The sequence below is a fragment of the Peromyscus maniculatus genome, chromosome 4, assembly GCF_049852395.1.
Source record: "Peromyscus maniculatus bairdii isolate BWxNUB_F1_BW_parent chromosome 4, HU_Pman_BW_mat_3.1, whole genome shotgun sequence".
Classification (NCBI taxonomy): domain Eukaryota; kingdom Metazoa; phylum Chordata; class Mammalia; order Rodentia; family Cricetidae; genus Peromyscus; species Peromyscus maniculatus.
In genome coordinates, this window is record NC_134855.1 from 49,302,309 (window position 1) to 49,322,389 (window position 20,081).

The 20,081-nt window shown below is 47.1% G+C and overlaps 1 long non-coding RNA gene across 2 annotated transcripts in view; it reads left to right on the plus strand.

The window, feature by feature from the left end:
• Positions 1-16,580: 16,580 nt before the first annotated feature.
• Positions 16,581-20,081, plus strand: part of LOC107399624 (uncharacterized) — a 57,607-nt gene continuing 54,106 nt past the window's right edge. For both annotated transcript variants that reach the window (XR_013050511.1, XR_013050510.1), the window contains exon 1: positions 16,581-19,368. This is a non-coding gene — a long non-coding RNA (uncharacterized LOC107399624). The remainder of the gene's footprint in view (positions 19,369-20,081) is intronic.

Sequence of the window (20,081 nt, forward strand, 5' to 3'; positions counted from 1 at the left end):
TGACTCATATTTCTACCTCTGCTTTCATTGTCCTTCTCTCATGGCTGCCTACAGAAATTCCGTCTTTCTACACATCCTGCTTTCATGCCGCCATGGTGGGCGGAATCTTTGGGCAGCCAATGGGAAGGCGGTCTTCACCTCTGCTGAGTGTACCGGTTGCCTGGTGCATCTTGCCTGGTGCATCTTACTGGGCTCCTTGCCATGCTTGGAGCTGCTAGAGACAAGATGGCCTCTTCCTCACTGAATACCTCTGCTTCTCTTAAGCAAGACTCAGAAGCTGTCCATTCTTAGCAATCAGAATGATTCATGGCTCAAAGCACACAGATGCTCCGTGATTGTGGGGACAATGGATCTGTGCCATTCGGTGTCTCCTGTGGGACTTGGATTTAATTCCACAATTTTAAGTCGCTAGCATCATTTTTTTTTTTTTTTTTTGGTTTTTCGAGACAGGGTTTCTCAGTGTAGCTTTGCGCCTTTCCTGGAACTCACTTGGTAGCCCAGGCTGGCCTCGAACTCACAGAGATCCGCCTGGCTCTGCCTCCGAGTACTGGGATTAAAGGCGTGCGCCACCACCGCCCGGCTGCTAGCATCATTTTTTAAGAGTTTTCAAGTTTATTCCATTCATTAGTGTTTGGATTCTGATGATGCTTTTAAATATAAGAAAAGTTATTGTAATTTTTCTTTTGAGATAGAGTCTCATGTAGCCCAGGCTATCCTTGAATATAATATGCAGTAGAGAATGACCTTGAACTCCTGATTTTCCTGCCCCCACGGCCCTAGCGCTGGAATTACAGGCATAGCAACACACTCAGTTGGTGACTTTAACATTTTAAAACTGTTTACATTTTAAAATGAAAACCTTCCCTCCATTCAGTACACCTTAAAAGCCACAGATGAGGGCTGGAGAGATGGCTCAGAGGTTAAGAGCACCGACTGCTCTTCCAGAGGTCCTGAGTTCAATTCCTAGCACCCACATGGTGGCTCACAACCATCTGTAATGAGATCTGGCACCCTCTTCTGTATACATAATATATAAATATATCTTTTTAAAAAAGCCACAGATGATGGGAGCTATAGCTGGACAGGGATGGATCCATGTACATCTAGGATGTTTTGTAAATTCTAAAGTCAGAGGGGGAAAAAAAAATAAGAGCCGTAAACAGACCCAGGAAATAGCATCTTGCCATGTCAGGGGTGGGTACACTCCTCATCTTACCAGGATATAATTTAGACTCTGGAAACCCTCCTGAGCTTCTTTCTTCGGCAAAGGAACAGCTTGCAATTTACAAGGAGAGTGGCACTCACTACCTCCCTGGGTGGTTGCTGTGCAAAGCCTGGGAAGGCTGAGGCGATGGATGGGAGGAGCACATGGGGGTGCTCTCTGAAAAAGACCCGGTTTGTTGTAGTTCTCCACACAGCTCATGAGGCTTTCATTAGACAAGCATCTATTCCCTGGGGTCCCCGGCTGCAGCATCACCCTCCTCTGCTCATGACCTCAGCAGTCAACATTGCCTCTAACACCTAGAGCTTCTGGCAAATCTCTTCATTTCTCAGGTGGGGAGGATCTGAATTTCTCCTGTATCCACTGTCTTCTTCCTTAGTTTCTGTGACTTCTGTCTAGGACACACTAGCCCTCCCCTCAGGGAAGGCATGACTGACTTTCTCATCTTCATTTCCTTTAGGAAGCCCATCATGAGGTAGGAGGGTCTTTCCTCCTTCATATAGTCTGTTCAGATCTTACAAGCAATTAAAAATTAAAATAAAAAATTTGAATAAAATGTGTACTCATTAGGGAAAATCAGAAAAACAGAATTAAAAAAACAGAAGTCATAATTTTAAAAAGTTTTAAAATATTTGGGGGCATTTCCTTTTGAAAATCATTTACTTCTATACTTCTTTTTATTTTAATATTAGTCTGTGTCTTGATTTTTGTTTTCCTACCTCAGCTTGACACCAGGAGCACGTTACACATTAACAAGGGTTTGTATAAGCACTTTGGATGTTGTCTAATAGTTAATCTATGAGAAGCTGCTCGCTTACTTTGGACTTTCCACCTTGGGTAGATAGTTTTCATGATGGTGATTAAATCTTGTGTCTTCTTCTGTTTTCTTGGTATAGGGCCTAAAAGTTAGAATTATTAGTTGAGGGCTATGAATTTTTAGTTAATGCATCTTTCTTTCCAGACTTCTATTTGGTTGTTCACATTTCCTCTGTCTTCACTGATAGTCACTATTTGGTGAGACAGCATTTGAATATATTCTCTTTAGTTCTTAACACACAGTGGTTTTTTTCCCCCACTTCTTTAAAATATTCAATTTAAAGCTAGCCACAGTGCATGCCTATAACTGTAGAACTTGGCAGGAGTCAGGAGGCTCTGGAGTTCAAGGTTGTCCTTGTCCATAGAGTGACTTGGAGAATTCAAGGCTAGCCTGGGCTACATGAGAGCCCCCCTCAAAAAAAAAAAAAAAGCCAAAATTTTATTTCTTTTAGGAATTCTTTCAGATTCTCTCTCGTAAATGTATGTCCGTGCTGTGCATTTAATCTCTTTTCTACTCCTCTCCTGGAGAACCTTTCTTCGTCACCTGTCACAAGTCTCTCTTCCATTGTGTGTATTCTGCCGGCGAAGCTGTGAAATGAGCCTCTGATGCCTTCGGTTTTGAGGGTGGCTCTTGTCTTCGTGGATTTGGTGTCTGTCTCTCTGTCACAGTGCTCTCACTAAATGTTTGGTGCTCTGTGATCGTGTGTTCTCTTGTGGTATGAGAGGCCTGGAGAGTATGGGCTGAGAATGAGTTCTCCCTAGTGGTGAGGCGGGTGAAGGCATGGGGCCGGGCAGTGTGAGTCAGGACGTCTTCTGGACACAATGCGTCCATTTCTTCTGGGTGAGGCAAAGCAGTAGACGTTGTCTTGTTTCTTTGAACCAAATTCAGGGTGTGGACGCCTTTGGGACTTGTCTGTACTGCTTGTGTGTTCCTATGATGTGTGTGTGTGTGTGTGTGTGTATGTGTGTGTGTGTGTAGGACCACTTTCCTGTGTGCGGTACTATATTGCCTCAGCCACCTCTGATGACGGGTGGCCTAGAACCTTCCACTCTCCACAGGTACTCTCTATCCTCTCTGTCTAATCTGGAACTCTTGGATCCATCCCACCATACAATTGGTCTCTCCCGTCCATTTTGGGCTCTTTAATCTGGTTATATCTGTTTTGTGTCCTTCAGGAATGGGTCCTTTTTTCCAGAGGTTGACTTGCTCTATTGTCACTACTCTAAGTCATTTACTTATATTATTATTATTATTATTATTATTATTATTATTATTATTATTATTAGTCATTTCTAGGGCTAACAGTACTCTCTGCTACTCTGGGAGTTTTCTTCTCTCATTTCTCTGAGATTTTCTCAATTCTCCATTCTCTCATGATTGGAGAAGGGTGAAAAGCAGGTTGCAGCGTGTGTTCAATCTTCTCAGGTGATTTAAACAACAACAACAACAACAACAAAACCGAACTCATCTGAAGTTTCCCCGTGGATGAAGAATGTAGAAAAACTACCAGTTGATCATTAGAGGTGGTGGTGGTGGTGATGGGGGGTAGCTTAATGTTCATCCTTAGCATCAAAAGCTGAGGAGTCCAAGTCGGGGTGCAGATTTGGACTTGACTAGAATCCAGGCTCCGCCCCTCTCTCCCCCGCCCCCATCCACAGTCGAAGGCTACTTTGCCTCAGAACCATGTCTCGAGTGCTGACAACCTTGTTGCCGGAGAATTTCTGTGGCTCAGTCCTAGATAGCACCTCCTTGGCTGCGGGGCACCGTTTTAAAGCTTCGCAATTTTTGGGAGCGGTCTGGGTGGTGTCACGTTCTGACTGCACCCCATAACATTTCCCAAGTCCTGGCTGTGCGGCTGGCAGCTGCTGTCTGCGGCTCTGTCTGCTCTGGCCAAAGAAGGAGGCAGGAGGATGGCTGCTCAAGTTGAGAAATCTCTGAGTCACTGGCAGCCTCTGGCTGTGGTTTGCTCACATGTCTGTAGACCTCTGGGGCTGATGTTTCTGTGAAATCTTTCGTGTTCGTTCCTGTCCCCTGGGCCCACCCTTTCACATGTACTTGCTTGCCCTGCATGCCTCGAATGGCAAAAGAACATCCACTCTGCATGGCCGCTTGTTTCCCAGGACTTCCTGCGCCGGTGTGTTCTCATGCTCACGTTTATATGACATAATAATAAAATACTTTGTGCTTCTCAGAACCTTCCCCCCGAGGGGGATTCTGAACATTTAAAGACAACAATAGTTAAATAATCATCATGCCTTTCAATTTGAGGTAAGTGTTCTTTTGTTAGTTTTTAAGGCAATGAAGTTGACTTTGAAGGTAGCACCTCCGGCTTTTAATTTTACCACAGAACAAAAGAGCTCTGTATTCCTGAAGCCTGTGGAGAAACGTACACTCCGTGTTTACTAGGGGTGTGGATATGTGTGTAGGCATCTTTCATTAATGTCCCCGTGAAGCTGGTTACAGGCTATTTGCCATGAAACTCATTTTATTTCCCCAGGAATGTTTGATATGAAATTAGAGGTGTTTCCACAGGGAAGCAGTCTCACAGAAAATGACCAAAGTTTGTGAGGTAAAGATTTAGAGACTTAGGTCTGGTGTCCAGAATGGTCATTCACAGCCACGTCTGTGCACCAGACTCCATCTCACTGGACATCGTTTTTTAGGCAACACCGGCACTTGGAATGTGCAGAGGTTAGAAGTGGACCACAGTGATGTGTGGGGCTGGGGGTCAAAACAGGGAGAGGACGGAACTGATGGCTCAGAGATGAAGACAGAGTGCTCTTGCAAAGGACCGGAATTCCATTCCAGTGTACAGCTCGTGCTGCCTGTAATTCCAGCTCCACGGCTTCTGCTGCCTCTGTACATACCCCCATCCCGTGATTAAAATGTTTTAAAATAAATCTTAAAAAAAAATGAAGAAACTGTCCATCGACCCCCGTGGGCTCTGGAGGGAAGACAGAGCGAGGCTGGACTGTCAAGCTGGCGGCACAACTGTGTGTCCTCACTAAAATGCCATTCAACTTACAGTGGTGAATTTTATGGCATACAAATTACATCTCAACAAAACTCTTTAAAAACCCTGCCTGGGTACCGCTGTAGACCACCGAGTCAGGTTTTCTGAGGTAGGATCTTAATGTTAGTGTTTTCCAGAAGTTTCCCCAGGTGATTTGAGTGTGCAGCCAGGGGAGGGTTTGTTGGCTTACAGCCTTGTTCATCTCAGTTGAAAAACCCTTCCTTTCTGCATCGGAGTTAGTTTTACTAATGTCCTCAGGTTCCATCCATTTTACTGAAGAATTTGTAAAGTACTGGAATTTGTAGCAGTTATTAATTTTATCTGTGTCTGGGGGCCCATTATCCAGCCTCCCATGCCACACTTCCCTCAGCCGCTAGTAATCACAATTCTGTAATCCTCTTAAAGTTCTACAAGATAAGCCTTCTCTCTCATACAAGAGAGAGAAGCTTAAAGGCACAATACACAAAGTAAGGATAAGGGAAGAAATATTGGTTACATTGATTCACTCAGTGCATATCCTATTCATGTGCTGAAACCTCATAAATAGATATAGTTAAAATTAATAACAAATGAAAAAAGAAAGAAAAGAAAATCTGACCAGCCCAGGCCCCTCCTCACCCCCGCCAAAGAAAGAAGACAGGAAGACAAAAATGGCTGACGTAGGTCTTGACCATTGCGTTGGAAACACAGTCATGGCTCGCACACACCACATGTGTGTATGGGGTCAGAGCGTCTAATAAGGTAGCTTGTGCACATATACCCGATGTTCTCATACAGAAGAGGCTGGCTAGTGATGAAGGCCACCTTCTCAGGAGGTCTTCTTGGCAATGATTGACTAGTGGCTCTCTAGACAGATGGCTGTTATCAATTAGTGTGATTTTGAGAGAAACCCCAGCCTATGCATGTCTAGTAAGAGCTAGTTCCAGGGCAAGGTGTGAGACACTCACCTTGTGTGCAAAAATGCAGGAGGCTGGCACCCCAACACTTGGTACTCATAACACTGTTATGGAGTTGAAATTCATGATGTGTGCCATCAGGTGATTACATCAAAGCAGGGTTCCCTTAGTGGCCCAGATGAGGCTTGGCTAGCGATCTTCCTCAGGGACATGTCTGGCTGGTTCTCCAAAGAGGGCCTGATGACCAGGACTCACACTCAGTCTTGTTACTAAGAGATGTAAAGTATTCTATCTTATTTGATAGTGAGTGGTCTTTAAAGCCCCAGGAGTGTGTACTGAGACCTGTGTGGATAAATGAAAAATAACTCCCAGCCCTCCCCTTCCCCCTGGGGCACAAGAGAGCAATGGTGGTCTTCAAGGCTGTTTGCGTTTTCTTAATTCTTATTTCCTGTGTCTGCCTGCACCTATATATGTGTACCATATGTGCCATATGTGTGCCAGTGGAGGCCAGAAGAGGGCATTAGATTTGCTGGAAGAGGAGTTACAGACAGTTGTGAGCTGCCATGTGGGTTCTGGGAACCGAACCTGGGTCCTCTGCAAGAGCAGAAAGTGCTCTTAACCACTGAGCCATCCCTCCAGCCTGAGCAGGGAGTGCTCTTAACCACAAAGATGTCTAGGCCGTCTGTTGTCTTTTTGAGATAGGGTTTCTTCAGTGTCTCCCAGGTTGGTCTGGAGCTCATTTTATAGCAACACGGGCTATTCTGTTACTCCCAACAATCTTCTTACCTCAGCTTCTGAATGCTGGGATAGTATAAGTGTGGCTCTTATGCCTGGCTTATTCAGGTTTATTTTTTTGTTTTTGTTTGGTTTAGTTTTGGTTTTTCAAGACAGGGTTTCTCTGTGCAGCCCTGGCTGTCCTGGAACTCACTTTGTAGACCAGGCTGGCCTCTAATTAACAGAGATCCGCCTGCCCCTGCCTCCTGAGTGCTGGGATGTACGTACCACCACCGCCCAGCATATTTGTGATTTTTTTTTTTTTTTTTTTGGTTTTTCGAGACAGGGTTTCTCTGTGTAGCTTTGCGCCTTTCCTGGAACTCACTCTGTAGCCCAGGCTGGCCTCGAACTCACAAAGATCCGCCTGCCTCTGCCTCCCGAGTGCTGGGATTAAAGGCGTGCGCCACCACCGCCCGGCTTATTTGTGATTTTTAAAAGCCATCTTCTGAAGCAAATGGACATGGTGGCACATGCCCGCAATCCCAGCAGCTGGGATGTGTGAGGTAGAAAAGTCAGGAGTTCAAGGCCAACCTCAGCTGCAAAGAGGGTCTGAAGCCAGCTGGAGCTACAGAAGACCCTGTATCAAAAAACTTGGGGACTGCGAGGTTCAGAGCCCTGGCTGGACTTGCAGAACACTGGGGTTTCATTTCTAGAACCCACATGGCAGCTCACAACTGTCTAACTCATCCAGTTCCAGAGGATCCAATGCATGTGGTGCACAGACATGCGTGCAGACAAAACACCCATCCACATCAAATAAATATAGATCAATCCTTAAAAACCCAAATGACGAAATAAGCAATCAAACAACTAAATCAAGTCCATATTCTGCAGGGCTGCGTCTGCTTGAGCTTCAGATCTGGAACCTGAGTCTCTAATCTGACCTATGCATGGCTTCATCCGGGTGGATCCAGGCTTCCTCCCTCAGGGGATGATCTTCCTTCATGACATAAATCTACATTCATACACAAAATGCAGTTTAGGACTTGGAAAGAGTCCTTTACTGGTGAAAACCACGTGAACCTCTCTAGCCTCGCGGTGAAGCGGTCTCCAGGGTCGCCTCAGCCGGCAGGTTCCTTCCACCCTTACAGGCCAGTCTCTCTGCAGGTACCAGCTATGTGAACCCAGAGGCTTTCAAGCTTTCAAGAATCCCAGCTTAAACAGAAACAAAAACTTTGTGAAGTAATGGATCACTTAAGAGACTCAATTTTGGCATCAGACTGGCTGACTTTGTAGCCTGCCTCTGCCAAGCTAGTTGTGGGACCCGGGCAGGTTAGTCTTTGTGTGTGTGTGTGTGTGTGTGTGTGTGTGTGTGTGTGTGTGTGTGTGTGTGTGTGTGTGTCTTTTCAGGCCATTTTTTTTTTTTTTTCGAGACAGGGTTTCTCTGTGTAGCTTTGCGCCTTTTCCTGGAACTCACTTGGTAGCCCAGGCTGGCCTCGAACTCACAGAGATCCGCCTGCCTCTGCCTCCCGAGTGCTGGGATTAAAGGCGTGCGCCACCACCGCCCGGCATTTTCAGGCCATTTTTACCACATGAAGTTTTGTTGGGGGAGGACCAGCCGAGACGTGTGGTGGTGTAACACAATGCCTCCCACACACGTGCTTGACTGTGTTCCAGCTGGAGTGGCTGGTTCTACCCAACAGAAAATTCCTCTGCCACCTTAAATGGAGATGCAGTTTATTGGAAGAATCATGGGTAGTCGGGAAAATTTATAGTACGTGTGGAGAGGCATATGCTAGAAGCAGGAAATGGGGGTGGGGGTGGGATGGAGTCACAGTAGAAAGAATCACATCAGAACATTTGCGGCTTGACCGGGACACCATTGCGGGGTTGTGGCGTGGTTGGTTGTGCCTCCATGCTCCCAATCTTTTCTTCTAGGAGTCTCTTGAGATTCAAAATCATTGGCGATCCTGTTTAATGGGCTGAGCCCATGGTTAGGGAGAGGAGAGCTAGTCAGCTTTTGTTTCCGTGTTAGAAGCGGCAATCTCTTATTTGGGAGCAGGTCACTCAGGTTGGAAGAGGGTTTAGGATGCTAAGGAACAAGACTCTCTCCAGCCATACCTGGTCATTGAGATTGCAGGGCTCAGAAATGTCTAGTAGAACTGAGCTGCAGGGTGCTAGCCTACCAGTAGGTGTCGCCCTTCACCAGGTGTGACCTTCCCCTCCCGCCGAATTTCCCGCTGCATTTTCCCGCTGCATTTCCCCGCTGCATTTTCCCACTGCATTTCCCCGCTGCATTTTCCCGCTGCATTTCCCCGCTGCAGATTCCCAACTGTGATGGTCAATTCTTGGGTCATGGAAAGTGAATTCAGTTCCCTCAAATGAAATTTTGCTGCCTACAGTTCATGTCACTCTAGTATTGTCACCTGTCTGACAATAGTAAGATGGGAAAACTCAGAGCCAGTTTAGAGACTTGGTTTACTGATTTTTTTTCCCCCATGATCTGCTTTCAAGATTGTGATATTATATTGCTTCTATGAAAAATATTATTTTCTGAGAGAAATGAAATTTCTGAGAGAAATTTCTAGGACATGATCTAATGGGGGGTGGGTAATAAAGCACACCACTCTGCGAATGCTTGGTACTGTCCTTCAGACCATGACAGTGACATGGCCTGCGGCATGAAGAGGATCACTTGGTATTGTCCTAAGGGCAGTTACCTTTCATTTAGCAATGACACTCAGCAGCTCTTGACAAATGCTAGGTTCACAGGGGAGTTTTGAATGCGGGCCGAAGGAACTTGCTGCCATGGCGTCAGTTTTCTAGTACCCACGAACTGAAGCGGATGACCCTAATTCCCAGGTTGGCTGGTGTGTGAGCCTCCTGTGACTGTGACAAAATACTTGAGACGAGCGGGTTATAAAGAGGAGATGGCTTGGGCTCATGGTTTGGGAAGTTCTAGTTTGAGGTCAGTTTGTCCTGATGCTTTAGGAAGCAACACATGATGGAAAGGTGTGGGGTAGAGAACTGTCTGCCTCATGGGTGACAGTGAGAGAGCAAGAGAATGAGAGAGAGTGAGAGTGAGGGAGAGAAAAGAGGAGAGAGAAGAGAGAGAGAGAGAGAAGAGAGAGAGAAGGGGAGAGGGAAGAGAGAGGAGAGAGAGAGGGAGAGAGAGAGAGAAGGGGGAGAGAGAGACAGACAGAGAGAGAGAGAAAAGGGGGAGAGAGAGACAGACAGAGAGAGAGAGATGGGGGAGACACATGGACAGTTTTGTCCACCTCACGGATGAGAGAGAGGGGGAGCCAGCAAGGGCGAGAGAGAGCATTCACGTGCCCCAGAGAGGTGGGGGTGGGGCGAGGACTCGAAGATCTCCTTTGAGAGCATGCCCCAATGACCTAAGGAATACCCACGAGGCCTCACCTCCCAAAGGCTCCACACCTACCAACAGCACCACTCTGGTGCTCCAGCCTTTAACACGGGGAGCCTTTGGGAGACGCTGAACATGCAGTGACGTGAGAGCAGCTGGTGTCACATTTGTAGGAAAGACCTCTGTTTCATAAAATCACCTGCTCCAAAGGACAGCATCGGAATGCTGATGACTCACCTTAGATCCATCCTCCTGGGCAGGAAAGCACAGACAAGCTGCATTCTGAGTGTCAAGGGCAGCTACCAGAACCCCATCTTACTTACGGGTCCATCCAGCTGGCCAGCAGTCTGGAAGACAGTCTTTATTTTCAAGACTGAAAATGGATCAATAACTGTGCCAAAAAGGTAAATTAGAAAATTAATTAATTAGCTTAACATTAAATGTTCATTCATCACAATGAATACTTGGAGATAGATCCCATACACCGCCAAAGGAAGTAATTTTTTTAAAACATTTTTTTTTAAAAAGCTGGGCAGTGGTGGCACACATCTTTAATCCCAGAACTTGGGAGGCAGAGGCAGGTGGATCTCTGAGTTCGAGGCCAGCCTGGTCTACAGAGTGAGTTTCAGGACAGCCAGGGCTATGCAGAGAAACCTTGTCTCAAAAAAACCAAACAAAAAAAAAACCTTAGATTTTATTTATTTTTAATTGCTGTGTACAAATCTTTGTCTGCATGGAGGTCTGTGCACCCCATGCATACATTGACTGCGATGGTCAGAAGAGAGCATCAGATCCCCTGACCTGGTTATAACCAGAGGGTTGTGAGCTGCTGTGTGAGTGCTGGGAACAGAACCCGGGTCCTCTGGAAGAGCAACCAGTATTCCTAACCACTGAGCCACCTCTCCAACGCTCCTCCGAAGGAAATCTTAAGGAACACCTACAAGCACATGAACTGAATTTGCATTGCTTCAAAGGATGGACATCCAAGCTTTTCTTTTGAAGTAGGAATGTGACCGAGCTTCGTAATGTGGAGGCCTGCTTCTCTGCTTTGCTTCACTAAAGTAGTGACCGACTCTTGATTCAGGACACACTCTCTGGCTTGGTGTAACTTGTAAGTTATAACTGGAAGAGGTGGCAGTCTGTGAAGATACCAGGGCCTTGAACGGGTCCTTGGTCTTTGCTTCTTGACTGTCAAATTGTACCTCTACACTTTGAAAATTTAGAGCAGAGAGCTTTGCACCAGATTAGACAGAAGAAACCTACCTCACTTTTATATAGTTGGTTGTTGGTATTGAATAAAACTTGTAATCCAATTAATCTGGTCTACACTCAGGGATCAAAATGGTGTTGTGTGCTATTGGAGACAAGTTGAAAATGGATGCACATTCTTCAAATGAAGATGTGTACATAACTGTATTTTACATATGCTTCTTTCTTTTCTTTTCTCTTCTTTTCTCTTCTTTCTTTCCTTCCTTCCTTCCTTCCTTCCTTCCTTCCTTCCTTTCTTTTTTCTTTTCAAGACAGGGTTTCTCTGTGTAGTTTTGGTGCCTGTCCTGGAACTCATTCTGTAGACCAGGCTGGCCTCGAACTCACAGAGATCCTCCTGCCTCTGCCTCCTGAGTGCTGGGATTAAAGGTGTGCACCAACACCACTCAGCCTTCTTTTCTTTTTTCTTTCTTGTAAACGATTTATATATTTTTATTTTACATGCATTGCTGTTTTTCCTGCATGTATGTCTGTAAGAGGGTGTCAGATCTCCTGGAACTGGATTTACAGACAGTTGTAAGCTGCCAGTTGTGGGAGCTAGGAATTGAACCCAGTTCCTCTGGAAGAGCAGCCAGTACCCTTAACCACTGAGCTCTCTCCAGCCTCCAGCCTCCTCCTCTTCAGACAAGGTCTCTCTATGTAGCCCAGGGTGACCTTAAACTAGAGATCTTCCTGCCTAAGTCTTTTGAGTGGGGGGGGGGGGATAACATGTGTACACCACCACACACAGCTGAAGCCATGTTTAATAGCCAAACCAATATTCTAGATGTTATTTTCTTTCTCTCTCTGGAATTTGCAACATTTGTGCTGTCCAGTTTTCTCCTGACATTTGCAGTTTTATTTTTAAATTTGTTTTATGTGTATGAGTGTTTTACCTGCATGTATGTATGTGTACCATGTGCATGCCTGGTGCTCTGGGAGGTCAGAAGAGGACATCTGATCCCCTGGAACTGGAGATATGGATGGTTGTGAGCTATCACCGGGGCTGGGAGTCAAACCCTGGTCCTCTGGAACAACAGCCATTTTTCTAACCAGCAAGCCAAGCCCCCTCTCCCACGCCGACATTCGCATTTTAAATGCAAGTCATTTCCCAAGAGGCTCCAGGTCTCTTGCGATAAATCGAAGGTCTCTCTTTCCAGCTCAGCCTCTGCTCCCCAGGCTTGGTCGCTCTGGACTTCTCTCTGCAGCCCCAGTTGAGCGCTGGCGGACGGCCCTTACAGAAACCAAGCCCCCGGCTCCATCTTTCCTCTAAGAAAAGTCTTTGTGGCTCCCTGGTCCTTGGCCGTGGGTGTGATGTCGAGGTACAGAGCTGTGGCTCTGCCTATTGCCTTCCCCATCAAACAGGGTTAGGGATGATCCCTGCCTCACAGGGTAGTAACAGCATTTGTACGTGGAAAGCACTCTGAAGAGCGCTTGGCACAGGTCTCTGCTTAAGCATGCCATAATGACAGACTGATGATAGTGATCAAAATTGGGAAAATGCAATGACCTGAGAGATACAATTCTTGTGATTGTGTGCTCAGTTATACGAGATGATGCCAGATCGTCACATCTGTTTATTTGTTTCGGGGAAGGGGGTGCATTGAAAAGAAGAGGGGCTGGGGACACGGCTGGGTGGTTAAGGTTCTGGCCATGCAAGTGTGAGGATGGCAGTTCTGGTGCCCAGAGCCCACATCAGTTATGGAGTGGGCGTGGAAGCCTGGCCAAGGAGCCTCTGTCCTGCCATCCCTGCAGCTAACTCTCACCTCCTTTGAGCTTCTCCTTAAAGTTGGGGTTCCGCTCTAGCCTGCCTGCCTGTCGCTTCAGTCTGGCCTCTGAAGACGCCTAAGAGGTTGCTCACGGGAATGAAGTTCCACACTGTCAGAGAGGAAATCCACTGTGTTCCCTGCGCCTGGCTGTTCCCCGTTTACAGAAGGCTCCTTCCTCAGAGGCCTCCTCAGAGTCCCTGCCTTCATTTCTTGTAAGCCTTTTCCCATCAGGCACATTTTCAGGGGGAGTCTGGTTTAAACTGGGGTTGAGAGCCAGCCAGTTGTGGGAACTATAGTGACTTGTTATATAGTTGCTTGGAAATCACTTGCCAATTAACACACCCTTCTGGCATGTATAGTTGGTTTTGAAAAAAAAAAAAAAAGAAAGAAAGAAAGAAAGAAACAGGTTGTCTGAGAAGACCCTGTTGGTGGGTGGTTCGTTCTGTGAGCTCTACATCTGCTTCATTGTAACTCAAGGGGTAGAAGTCTAGACAGCCCTGTAACCGCCATGCTCTCTCTCTGCTGGCAGCTGTTCCGGGTCATCACACCACCCCTCCCACTGAGCTTCCCATCCTAGGTAAACAGTGTGTCCAGCACGGAGGCTGATGGATGAGGGTGCATGTGTGACCTTAGAAACCTGCCCTGAGGGTGAGCACCAATGCCTTCTCACAGACAAGTGTTTCCAGGAGCTCCTGGGAGCTCTTCATCATCTCCCATCTTACCTTTGTGGAAGGCTGGAAACAGGTTGAAACCAGACACACAGCCTAATATCCTCATCCATTCCCATCCCTCTTCTGCTTTCTAGCTGGAGTTCTGTAGGATTTATCCCCGTACCTGGATGCTTCCAGTGACGTCTTCTATGCGGTAAATTCGCAGAGAGTGGGAGATGTCTTTTCCAATACTCACAATAAGAGTGGCATCGAGATATATAGCCGCACGGACACCTTTAAGGACCCCCTTTCATCCCTACTTCGCAGTCTTATTTTCTTTCTCAGAAGTGACACCTACCTGCCTCTTTTATTCATGGACACTGAGGACATTATCTCCATGCACTCTGCTTTGCAATCATCTGGAGCGGGTGGGAGGACCTATCCCGTTTTCTTCACCATGGGACTGTGCTACTTTGCTTAGTGACGCCCATGAAGGGTTTGACCACTAGTTCTTGGCTCTCCAGGAAGGCTTTGTGTTAGAAGGTATGTGAGTTACATTTCTGGTGTGACAATCGTCTTGATAAAAGTGCAGTGTAACAGAGAAAGGTTTGTTCTGGCTTATGGTTTGAGAGTAGAGTACAGCTGGGGGGTGGGGGTTGGGGGGGGTGGGGAGGTGGGGGGTGGTGGTGGTGGCGCACGCTTTTAATGCCAGCACTTGGGAGGCAGAGGCAGGCAGATCTCTGTGAGTTCGAGGAGAGCCTGGTTTACATAGCATGTTCCAGATCAGCCAGGGCTACACAGGGAAACCTTGTCTCAAAAAGCTGGGGGGGGGGGGGGCAGGGAGGGAGGGAGGCTGTAATGGCAGAGAAGGTCATGGCAGGAGCTTGGTTACAATGTGTCTACAGTCAGGGAGCAGAGACAATGTTGGTGTCCTGCCCCTCACCTTTTTCCTCGTTGCTCAGACTGGAGGAGATGCCGGTGGGTGTTCTCTCATTAGCTAAACCTCTCAAGAACTCCCTTACAAACATACCCAGAAGTGTGTCTCCAGAATCCACTCCCCCAGGTGTGTTTCTAAATCCCAGTCAAGTGAGAAAGATTGGCCATCACAGAAGGAGGGGTCCATCTCCAGTCAGGGGAGGCGTCATCGGATGTCTATTTCTCCAGGCCTTGGGAAGGAAAACAGCCTGATCCTCACTAGGCATACATTCAACTCTGAAAGTCAAAGCCTAACTCCGTGCAGATGATGCTTCCGTGGGTTAATTGGTTTTGTTTTTTGACTCCAAGAACCAAGGCTCAGAGCCAAGAGTGAGGGAGCAGGGCAATCCATTTACGACATCCACATTTGTGAAAACAGAATTAAGAAGGGAAGAGAACAGATTTTCTCTTCTGGGATGGCAGTTTTCAAAGGAAGACAACCGGGAAAGATTGTCGAATAGCCTAAAGAAGGAAGAGTCTGCAGTTTGATTGGTAGCTAACCCTCTTTTCAAAGATGCTCACGGAAGACGGGGAACATGGGACACTGGCCAGATGTTCTGTCCTGGTGGCAAGGTGTGCCCGGTGCAGCTCTGAGGTTCCTGACATATCAGCTTCCCCTTCACACTCCTGCTAACCAGTCTTAAGAAAACACTGAGCCCGAGATACTAAAGCAAAGGGGAGCACACGGTGTAGAGCCGGGAACACGAAGGCCAGGTGTGCATCGCTAAAATATTGTTTGAGGACTCAGAATCAACTATTGTTTTCTGTTTGAAACTTGGCCATTTTCTAGCTCTTACCAACCTTTCTCATGAACTTCTACTCATCCTTGCTAAGGCTCTTGCTTATTTTTGTATTACCAAATAATTTCTTTCAGCCTGGGCATCGAACTCATGGCTTTGTGGCACAGCAGGTGAGCGTGGCACAGCAGGTGAGCATGCCTCCGCTGCGCTTTATCCCCAGCCCGAGCTGCTGCCAAAAGCAAACCAAGAGAGTGGTGAGCAAAGGCTTGGCCCTCTTGCGCATTCTTTTTCCTAGCACCGTGCCCTGGGATGGTGCATTAGTTACCCAGTAACACGAACTGTGAACTGCGTGAGCAAGGCCTGGCCCCGAATGGAAGGGGGGGTTTGGAGGAGCTTGAACTCAGCAGAGATCTGGACCAGGCTCCACAGGCAGGCTGGGAAGAGGTGAGTGAGGAGAACCTTCGCAGAATATAGAATGTTATAAACAAAGCCACAGAGGTTTATTTATGCAATACACAATCACAAAGAGTGATGGATGAGGCAGGAACAGTAAACGAGGCCGTCTCAAAGACCAAGAATTTGCCTGTGAGAGCACACAGGCCTCGGGAGAGAGAGTGAGGTTTTCCTCTGTAGGGCTTGGCCATGTAACGTGTGGTTCATGCTCTCCAAAGTGTCTGCCGTTCCTGTACACATCTGTTGCCCTTTCTATGAAGAAATGGAGTCTAGCGGGGCATGGTAGCGAATGCCCTTAATCCCAGCACTCGGGAGGCAGAGACAGGTGGATCAGGTCAGTCTGGTCTACACAGTGAGTCCCAGGACAGCCAGGGCTACACAGAGAGAGCCTGTCTTGAAAAAACCAAATTAAAAAGAAAAGAAAAAAGAAAAGAAAAGAGAAATGGGGTCTTCTCTTCCTCAAATCTATGTTTAGTGACTTTCCAATTGTTGCTGAAGTGGCATTTTCAGTTTCCTCTGGCTAGATCATAAGTCTTGGAAATTTCCTCCCAAGTGCCTTTGAAGATTCGATCTTGTGCTCAGAGTCTTAGAATCGTGATGCGCACTTGCCTTGCTGAATCAAATCCCTCACTTCCTCTATGAGAGTTTCTCCCCACCCCCACCCCACCCCCACCCACTCTGTTTCTTGTGACTAAATACATTCTAAATGACATGTAAGAATCCTGGATTAGTCGTCAGTCCCAATTCTCAGGATTGACCATGGAATCAGGGCGGAGCCTGCTCACTACGTACTGCTGCTCTCGCTCCCTTTGCTCCAGCTTAAGTATTTCCCGGGGTCTTGCCCCACTCACATTTAGAAGGGTAAGTATCGTCTTGGACTCCGAGAAGTTCCAAAGATGTCATCATCCTTTCTCGTCACCTGGGGAAGGCAGAGATGCTCATTCTGTCCTGAATGACAGGTGGCGTGAAGGCAGAACACTGTCTTGCTTAGGCAGTTTATTTCTTTATTGTATTTTAGTCCTGGGGATTGAACAAGGCCTTGCACATGCTACACCAGTGTCCTGATCTTTGAGCTGTACCTCTAACCTTTGGGTTTTTTCTTAAGAAAGTCTTGCTATGTAACCCATCATGTCTAGCTATGAAGTAACTAGAGACATATAGCTTAAAAATGCAGACGCCTAGCCTAGACACCAGTCTGTCTCGATCCTTATCTTGCTACAGAGGTACTTTGGTGTTCTCTCTTTGGTATTCCATTCTCTTTGTTTCTTTGTTTAGACAGAGTCTCACCCTGGCTTAGAACTCAACATACAGTGCAGGGTGGCCCCTAACTTGCAATATCTCTCTTGCTTCAGCCTCCTGAGTACTGGGTTTATACACGTGGGCCACCACAGCAGACCAATTATTCGATTCTTGTTAAATAGTTCAGCTTGGTCTCAGAGCCATGGGGACCCAGGAGACACCTCGGTTCTAGGTAATCTTTGACTTTTAGACTCTGGCTTTGGCAAATCGTGTGAGGACAGTTGTGTAACTCCTGGTCACGGGGCAGTGGATTGGAACAAAGTAGAGCACGGCACTCTGAAGACAGCGGAGTTTAGGTCCCAGCCCTTTTGTATTCTGGCGAGTCTTAAAGGTGAGTGTTTGGGTGGAATGCATGAAGCCATTCAAGATGAGTGTCAGTTAAAAAGAAAGCCGGGCTTGAACCATTCCCAATAGCTTCTCTAAATCACAGGCTCAGAGGTCTATCCTCTTCTTCTTTGTAGGTCCTGACAGAGGGATGGGAAGTGTAAGCAGTAACAGATGGAGGGGTAAGGGTAGCAGGAGGAGAACCCCACCCCCACCCCAAGGGCAGCTTCTCCGTACAGCAAGCTGCTGACTAGACAGGTACTTGGTTAATCCAAAGGGCTGCATGTAGACAGACATCAGATAATTACGAGGGGAAACATTAACTGTGGGACACGATTTGTCCAGATTGGCTGTCTAGGATGATCTAATTACCGGGATAACTAGCAAACCTTCATTTCACTAGAGGCTAGGGCGTTATGGCTGGTTCTATGTCACCGGAAGCAGTGTTTAAAGACATACAATATCTCTGGTGTAGAGCAAGGGAAGACGTTCCCCGGTTAAGTCCTCCTCACTGATCTGGAGAGAGTGCTACACGCAATCTGGCAGCCCTCGCTCCGTCCCGCAGGGAGGATGTACATTCTTCACGCCCCCTCACGCATTTAGTTAGAGATTATTTAGCACCACCACATATTTAAAAGCCCACCCCCCCACCCCCATTTCATTCATTAGTGATGCCAGGAAGATTGTGGCCGACGCTCTCAGTCTTCATAAAAAACGAAAAAGGAAATTGGCTGGTCTCTTATTTATTCATCTTCACTGACTTCCGAAATTTTCCAAATTACCTACAGGCTTGTGTGCCCACCAGGGTGGTTAGCAGTCTATTCATGTGGGAGTCCATTTCCTGCTCGCCAGGCCTTAACTGGAGTGCCACACGGCTTGCTTTAAATTGGGCCTCTCAGAGCAGCCCCCGCTAAGAGCAGGGTGCTTATAGGCCTGGCTGACTCACAGTCACCGGGCCTACCTGTCCTCTGGTGTTAAAATGGTGGCCCATTATCCTAAGGGTGGGAGAAAGCGCAGCAGAAAGCCCCAGAATAAAGGAACTGCAGCGTATTGTTCTCAGGGCCAAAGGGTTCCGAATCTAACAGCACAACAAAAGCGTGGCGAGAAAGTGCTTCTTGTCACCCTGGAGGAAAAGCCTCCCTCGTTGCCAAGACTCCTCTCTTCTCGGAAGGGATGAAGGGCTTTTACAGCGTAGGGAAAAAAAGGAACAGGGAAGTAGGGTTTCGTTCCCATGTCGGGCCCTGCTATTTCTTAGTGGGCACAGAAGGGCATTTGTACACGCTCAGTCAATTACAGGAAAGACGCATTTACCAGCAGAGTGTGGCGCGCCTGGAACAGGTACATAACCTTCCTTTCTCTCCAAATGGAAGATGACAGCTTGGGAGAGGGGAACTGGATTGTTCCGGCGGGACAATGCCAGTGAGTTACAATCCTCACTGTAGTCTTATTGCGAATCCCCCCTCCCTGAACGGCCAAAGCCTTCCTGAGTGGAGAGTACTTAATAAACCGGTACAAGAAGCTGGAATATTCCAGATGGTGAGGAGGTCTGAGATCTAAATCCAAATTCAGATCTTCAGGGTGGGAAAAGGCAATACTTTAGTTCATGTGAACCAGCGTGTGAACATAGCCCAGTGATTTTCACACTACGCACACCGCTATCACCTGCAGGGCTTGTTAAAACCCAGAAGGAAGGGCGTACTCATGCTGACGTCACAGGCCAGTGTGGTTCACAAAGTTGGTGTGCAACAGAAACTCGGGAAAGTCCTGATAATGCCACACGGCTCAGCTCTGTCTCTCCTGGCCTCCGCCTCAATACGGAGTGTGGGACAGAACCTGAGACCATGCATTTCCACCGGGTCCCTGGAGACGCTGAGCCACACTTTGGTAAGTGCTGCCAGGGCAAGGCTGGCGAAAAGGTCTAACACTGGGGCTGTGGAGATGGCCCAGTTGGTAGAGTCCTTGCCATGCAAGCTTGCAGGCTTGTAATCCCCGTGCTGGGGAAACAGAGGCACATGGGTTCCCGTGACTGCCTGACAATCCAGCCTAGCCTTCTTGGCAAGTTCAGGGCCAGAGATCTTATCTTTAAAAAAGAAAGAAAAAAGTGTCTGTGTCTGAGGAGTAAATAACATTCAAGATTGTCCTCTGGCCTACACACACACACACACACACACACACACACACTGACCATCTAAAACTCTGCCCTGGTTATATCAAACTTGAAACAATAAAGCGATAAACAGAGTGTTTGGCCAACTGTGTGTTTGTGGAGTTTCATAAGACCAGCCTGTGCTGACCAGGCATGGACTCAAGTTCACATCTGGATTCCATTTGTGAGAGACGCCCTGGCAGGAAAGATTCGTTTATATGCCCGGCAGTACAAATTGGTACAATATTTTCACACAGGCCCTGTGTGATAAAATATTTTTTCTTCTCTTAATTGTCCTAATGCGATTCTGATTTGTTTAAATTTACAAATAACTTACTTGTAAGAAGGATTGAATTTGACAATGTATCCTGCACCACTTCTAATGAAAAGACGTGGGGGCCTTTTGTTCCCGAAGTTTCTCAGTGGTTAGCAGAGAATCACTCGGGACCAG